This window comes from Beta vulgaris, chromosome 6 (assembly GCF_026745355.1).
Source record: "Beta vulgaris subsp. vulgaris cultivar EL10 chromosome 6, EL10.2, whole genome shotgun sequence".
Taxonomy (NCBI): Eukaryota; Viridiplantae; Streptophyta; class Magnoliopsida; order Caryophyllales; family Amaranthaceae; genus Beta; species Beta vulgaris.
The window spans coordinates 35,228,064-35,236,362 of NC_079207.1; positions in this window are offsets into that span (position 1 = coordinate 35,228,064).

Sequence of the window (8,299 nt, forward strand, 5' to 3'; positions counted from 1 at the left end):
ACACCAAAATTTGAACTCTATCAATAATTCTACATCATAAACTTTTGGTGTTAAAATTTGATTGATTGATTAATTAATTTTTCTTGATAGTTAAATGTTTTAGCATTACACTGTAATAATTTAATAAAATTTGATGCTTAAGGGGTCCCAATTATAAAAAACTAACATTAGGGTAGTTGGTGTATTTTTTTTTTTTCAAATCGCAGGGCTACACGGTGCATTTTTCAAAACCTCATGATTACATAAAACAATTTCCCTAAATAATATAAATTGAAAGAATTTAAGGATACGAAACAATCAATCAATGAGAAAAAACATTGTCACAAAAGTCGTAATAAATCATGTAATACAAATAAAATACAATATAAACTAAGCTTCAAAAATAATTCTTTGGACTGAAGTGAACTGAACTGAATTGAATTGTTTAATAGAGTGATATATTATTGATTGTTACTGAACTGAACTGAACTAAATAGAAATAAGTCGAAAGAAACAATCTCTAATTTTACATTTTTGTAGGGAGGTTTACATTAAGATACAGATTTAAAGCATAAACAAGCACAAGAAATACTCAACCTGTATCCTTACAGTTGACTTATGCATGTCAATTGTCAATAGGTCTCCGGTATTAGTCTTATTTTTCATGTGTTTCCAATGTAAATGAGTTGTTGCTTTTAATTGGATTTTTACTACTAGACAATAGGCATGTTTAATTTTAAAATTAAACTTTTTGGTGTGATGTACACACTGATCTGATCATTTCTCTCTTTGGCGTTTGGCAGAGTGTCCGGCTCACCTTATACTAGCTTGGAAATTGGTTGCTTATAGATAATAGACTTACCCTTGGTGTTTTATATCTTGCTTAACTATGCTTTGATGCGACTAATGTGTGTGAGGTTTTGTCAATACCCTTGCTCATCTGCCTAAGGTATCCCTTTCCTTAATATGAGAAACTTAGCAAATAATTCAAGTTCATGAATCATGGTAGTCACTCGGCAATAAGCAGCAAAAGAAAACTAACAATGATTCAAATCAATCATCCCATATCATAGTGGTTCTTTGTTGAGGGTTGACAATGATTTATGTCATTTATCACATATACAGTGAATCGGGAATTTGATTTGGCAAAAGTCAAAAGTGGGATTGCAAACCTCTCTCAAACACTCAAGACATACATGCATACATGTTAGGCCTTGGGGGTATCTAATCGAAGGCGAAAGATAAGACTAAAGTAAACATAATCACCTAAATACCAAACTTTATTACTTTACAAAAGATCAATAACAGTACCAAACCAGATAAATCATAGTTGTAAGTTTTCAGTTAAATACGCAAAGGTAACATCATAAGCAGAACATCACCATCACCATCACCATCACCATCACCATCACATCTTTAGACGCGAGTAGTGTTTGTAGATGAATGAAGAATAGGAAATGAAAGCAAAGCAAAGCACAGCGTACCCATAATACAGCCTTTTGACAGGCAAAACCATGCAGCAGTAAAGTTATGAACAACTAAAACAGATGGAATGCTGGTCTAGGAACTAGCATCATACATTTTACAGCTTCTTTTGCTTCTTTCCTTTGTTCCCCTTGAGTTCTCCTTGTAGATATGTGACCCTTTGTTTCGTAATTGCATCTGAAGATGACCTTCTGTTAGCTCCGTCTGATAACTTAGGGGACTTTTTAGAATCCTTTTCAGAGATGTGCGGTTGGGATGCTGATGCTGAAACTGACAATGACTCTGATTCTGCCTCTGACTAGGGTGTAGATCTACTAGGTGTAGATCTACTAGCAAAAGACCTGTGCTTAATAGCTATAATGAGGAAAACATATAAGGTGTTGTTTTCATTAGAATATAAACCCAACTTGGTGATGGGGAATATGCCACCCATAACAAATCTTCTAGAGCTGGACATGGGCTGGGCCGGGCCGGCACAGGGCCACCTTGGCACAGCACTATTTGAGCCCGGCCCAGCACAAGCCCACTATGAGCATGACACGACTAGTGGGCCGTGGGCCACGCATGAACAACATTCTAAAAGTTTGGCACGAACCCGGCACGAGCACGATAATGGGCCAGCCCGCGAGTTGGCAGGCTTGTTTTGGTTAAAATCTCATAATATTTAAAATTTGTATAAGGCACGACGGCACGACACGAAACGTGGGTCGGGCTGTGCATGGGCCTTATATTTTACAACTTGGCACGAGCCCGGCACAACCCAGACATTTTTTGGCCCGTTATGGCACGAGGCACGCGGGCTTGGCACATGGGCCGTCTCGGCACGACCGTGCCCACCTTTAATCCTATCGCAAAGAAAAATTTGCCAAATATTTAAGGCCTGTTTGGCAATTGGATGTTGGTTGTCGGCTGTTTTAGTTGGTTGGTTTGACTGACTGTTTAGATTGGCTTTTGAGTTGGCTATTTGATTAGAATCGAAGTGTTTGGTAAAATCGGCTGTTGGCTACTAGTTGTTGTTAAATTAAATCAACATTAATAAAGTAATACAGTACTTTAATATTAATTAAGAATAAATAATAATTGGTAATTATTAGTAACTACTTATTAGGACTAATTATTATTAATTAAAATTTAATTATGTGAACAAGCCAAAAGCTAAAAGCTGCTCCAACTAGCTTTTGGCTTAAAAGCCACCTTTTCAGCTAGTTAAAAAAGCCAAAAACCAAACATGATTTTTGGCTGTTTGACCAACTTGAAAAAGCCAGCTGAAAAGCAATTTACCAAACACCCCCTAAAATAACATAATAAGCTAAACTGAACAAAGAAAACATGTCAGGTGTTCCTTTTTCACAAGCCAAGGATTCTCTTATTGCTTCTAGTGACAAATGATCATGACCTTCATACGAAGCTAGAGCTAGAGCTGGAGCTGGGGCAACTACCTATAGTGTGGAAGGTGTGATGACGGAAATAGGCCAAATAATAATCAACCCGCCATATTGATTTAGCAAAAGACATCACATTTTTTACTCAATAGCGAGGCAAGTATGTTACACACAAGCCAGCTCTGGAATTTGGAAACGGGACTATATCAATCAAGGGTTTCAAATTAAAAAATTGCATCAAGGGTTCCCACAAACCACGTTAATTAATATGTTTAAATAGAAAACAAAATCTACAAGGAGCGTGTATTCAGAAGGTTTGGAACCCAGACAACGACTAATTTGAGACCATCTTTATGATAATACACTACAGTAGCAACATAGCAAAACTAACCCCGGTACACAGTCAACTTTAAAAGAGCTCAACTTTGTTACTTGTCAGAAAAGCACCTCTGACACAATTATGAACATGAATGACTCAAATTCAAAGAAAAGGACAAAACTGACAATAAGTAGTTGTGAGGTAATGATATATAGACTATAGTATATTATAATGGTCAAAACCTTTAGCAAACATCATCACTCATTTTCTGTAAATATAGATAAATAATAGGCTAAATTTTGCATATTCCCTCCGTCCCTAATTATTGTAACATTTTCCTTTTAGAATTGTCCCAAAAAAATTGCAACATTTCCATATAAAGAAATGTGGGACCACCACAATACTCTCACATAACCCACCATATTCTCTCTCCTCTACTTAAACACCACAATCACTACAAATTATACCACTACAAGACAAAAAAATAAAAAGTAGCTTTTGTAAAATGTTGCAATTAATTCGGGAGTATAAATTATATGATTGATTCACCTATTGCATATGACAATGGAATCAGGTTTGAAGTAAACCACTGAGAAAGGTTGCCTGCAATACATTAAGAAGGGTTTATTAAAGGTTCTAAAGGAAATGAAAAGGTAGAGAGTGTCCCTTCATTCCCTTTGGTATGCTTCGCTGTACAATTTTTACATTCCTTTCCTCTTTTTCCTTATGGCTTCACCCCAAATTCTTCTAAACTGATCACCTACTCCCCCCCTCCTCCTCTTCTCCAACGCCGCGAGACTCACCACTGACAATCACCGATGTCGTCGCTGGCTCCACCAATCACCACTATAAAGCCTTTATTAAGCCCACAACTTTGAAAACCACCACAAAATCAACCCCTAGACAAAAATAAGGATCTATTCATTAAAAATCACATCATCTACCCTAAAATTCGATTAAGATCTTTAAAAACAACTAATCTAGAAGATTAAAGAGAGAATAAGAAGAAAAGGAAATTTTGCAGTGCGGCGGGAAAGGGTAACGATGGCCAATCTTGACAGTAGGTGTGGAGCAGCGATGGAGGTTTGTGTGGAATTGTAGAGGAAGGGTGGTAGTGGTGGGGTTAAAGAAGAACGATGGTTGTATCATTTGGGGTTTTTGTTTATTTACTGTGATAGCAAACATCTTAGGGAGTCTAAGGGTATATTCTCCTTTCCAATTGTATCCCTTCCTTGTAGTCTTTCCAATCCCTTGAAATAAACAAACACCCCCAAGTAATCAAGTCAAACATATATACAAAAGGCCTAAAGGCAGCATGTTTATGCATATGGATTAATCAGTGCGTGTGCTCATTGAAAATGCATACAACAAATGGTTATTACATGAGAATAATGCTAGCCCCATTGGAAACTAGATAGTAGCTTAGGATGTTCTTTGTAGCCTCTAGGTATCAGCAATGAAACAAGTGGCTAGCTCACATGAGAAAGAGCATATCTAGTATATTGGCTCTTTGTTACCACTAATAAAGTTGAATCTTAGGGTTCACCTAAAGAGCCAAAATGAAAGACAGTACAAACAACTTAAGAGGGAGGAAAGCCAAATGACTTAACATAGTATCTACAAAACTTTCTAACAACTATTAACATGTAACAGATAAAGAATGCATAGACACGCACATTGAAATCAGCGAGCACTAACGATATATGTAATATAGATGGAAGTAAACAATATCACTGGTAGAGCTGTAAAAACAACTGTATCCTCAAAGCACTAGCAACCTCTGTACTAAAGATCAGTTTTCAACATTCAAGACATACACGGATACACCAGGATAGCTTTATTTATTTGGTTAAGAGGTTAGCTAATCCCTTAGTCCCCTTGGTTCTCCCCAGCTACATGTTTTCACACACACACATACATCTCCACATATACCTTGCTGCGCAGATCTGAAAGATTTGTAAACCAAAAGCCAACACCCAACTTCTCAGCTGGTAGAATAGTACTGAACAAAATTTCTTGACAATCAATCAACCTAGCTAGAGTCAATGGCTAACTTCTCAATTGCTGCAGTCCTATAGTATCTTCTACGAAAATCTAGTTGCTGAAGCCTTATTGCACGCCAAAACCTTTCATTGAACCAATAAAAAATCTCAGAAGTAGTAGAGCATTGAAGTTTCAAAGACAGCAAACGATGAAGTCTTGTCTAGAGATACATGTATATTGAAAGTGAATAAAGTTTATGAAATTGGATGAATCCTTCATAGTAAACCCTACAATGTTTGCCAACCCAGAGATTGCAAGAAACGGGCTATGAGTTTATTCGAAGGCAAGCTAAATATTGATTAGTAACACTCAAAAGTGAGAGGAAAATGATATATATATATATATACTTCCTCCGTTTTTTTTACTTGCATCATTGAAGCAATTTACGCATCCCAATGCACAACTTATACGCTAAATATCTTCAATTCTACACAACAAAAAATTATGCAAACTAGATATTAATGATCTACACATTGAGACGAATCTAACAAGATTCCACATGACTATATTTTTCTTTATGCATAAGTCACAATAGTGAAAAGAGGCACATGTGAATAGTGCCCAACTCCAAAACGATGCGAGTAAAAACAACGGAGGTAGTATATATATATATATGTATATATATATATATATATGTATATATATATATATATATGTATGTATATATATATATATATGTATTATTATATATATATATGTATATATATTATATATATTAATATATATGTAATATATATATATATGTATATATATATATATATTCTATGTATATATATATATATATATCTATGTATATATATATATATATCTATGTATATATATATATATATCTATGTATATATATATATATATCTATGTATATATATATATATCTATGTATATATATATATATATCTATGTATATATATATCTATGTATGTATATATATATATATCTATGTATATATATATATATGTATGTATATATATATAGTATGTATATATATATATATGTATGTATATATATATATATATGTATATATATATATAATATAGTATATATATATATATGTATATATATATATATATATAATGTATATATATATATATATAATGTATGTATTATTATATATATATGTATTATATATATATATGTATATGTATATATATATATGTATATATATATATATATATATGTATATGTATATATGTATATGTATATATATATATATATATGTATATATATTAATATATATGTATATAATATATATATATGTATATATATATATATATATTATATATGTATATATATATATGTATATGTATATATATTATATATATGTATAATATATATATATATGTATATATATATATATGTATATGTATTATATATATATATATGTATATATATATATATATATATGTATATATATGTATATGTATATATATATATATATATGTATATATATATATATATATATATGTATATATATATATATATATATGTATATATTATATATATATGTATATATATGTATGTATATATATTGCATTCTAGATTTCTAGACATTCTAGTTTCCACAATCATGCTTGTGCCCCAATATTGCGCACAATCAGAGTGAGCGAGCAAAGAAGTTAATCCTCTCAGAAACCCTTCCAAGTGAGTTCCAACTTAGATCTCACAAACCACAAAAATATAAAAAAATTAAAATAATTATAAAATAATAATAATAATAATAATAATAATAATAATAATAATAATAATAATAATAATAATAATAAATAAATAATAATAATAATAATAATAATAATAATATGTTGTTACAAAAATAATTCCAGGCCATTTCCTGAAAGAGATGGGGGGGACCGGCAAATAGGACTCATTAATCTAAGCTAATAGATTTAATTTAATATAAAATTGAAGAAGGTATGGAACTAAATCCTATAAGGTCTCTAAGAGACAGTGCAAGTATACAACCTGAAGCCTTCATATGCAAAAGTACATATAATAATTTAGGTCAGCTAATACTATGAACATATGGTCCAGTTTGTTTTCAACTGAATTTTACTAACCTTTTAATATTCAGGCAGATAAATACAAGCCAGTAAAGTATCTAGAATCCAGGCAGATAAATGATACTGTAACAATAGCTATACCAGAAGCCTTGCAAATGCTTACAATGTCTAACTCAAGGATAAACAAAATCATTGAGTCACATGAATGTATAAATGTATAATCACAAAAGTGGAAAAACTGATTACTTTGCGTTTGTTGTTGTGGGACTACATGCATCACTTGAGATAGAAGAGAAATAATAACAAAAGATTAATTTATGAACTTCCATGTACAAACAAAATATTTAACTTTTAAGGTCACATTAACAAGCATTCACCTTCAACTAATAAATTAAGCAAAACTTTAGCTACTTCTACTTAGCAGAAAATGTAGTGTTCAATCCACAAGAACACTGCTTCTGATTCATAAATAAACCACTATAAGCAACAATAAATAACAAATAAAGGTTCACACTACTTTCTCCATGCATCAATGACACACAACCTTGTACACACTAAATGGTCAGGTGCAATTCCATTCTAACCAAGACCAAAAATGAGCAAGCACAATATTGCACAAGAACTGAAGTATTGTGATTCTCAGTAGCAAAATAGAACAGATTCCTGTAATTGCATATAACACGTTAGAGGTAACAAAGCCATCAATTTTTATTTAATATAAACACTTTCTAGCACTACTCTTCTAAATTGATACTACCTCCGTTCTTTTTTAGTTGCAACGTTTGACAAATTGCACTATTCATGTTCACTTATTTGACCACATTTATTGATTTATATGTTAAACAAAATATAGTCATGTGGGGTCTTGTTTGATTCGTTTCGATGTAAGCTTTCATAATATCAAATTTTTATAATTTTTACTTACATACAATTAGAGATAAAACGATTTGAAATTGTACATTGGCAAGCGTGAAAGTCAAAACGTTGCAACTAAATAAAAACAGAGGTAGTATTATTTAATCTAGCAAAGCATCTAACAGAAAAGGGTGTATTAGCAGAATAACATCTTCATTCATTAGTGCTGATAAACTTCGCAT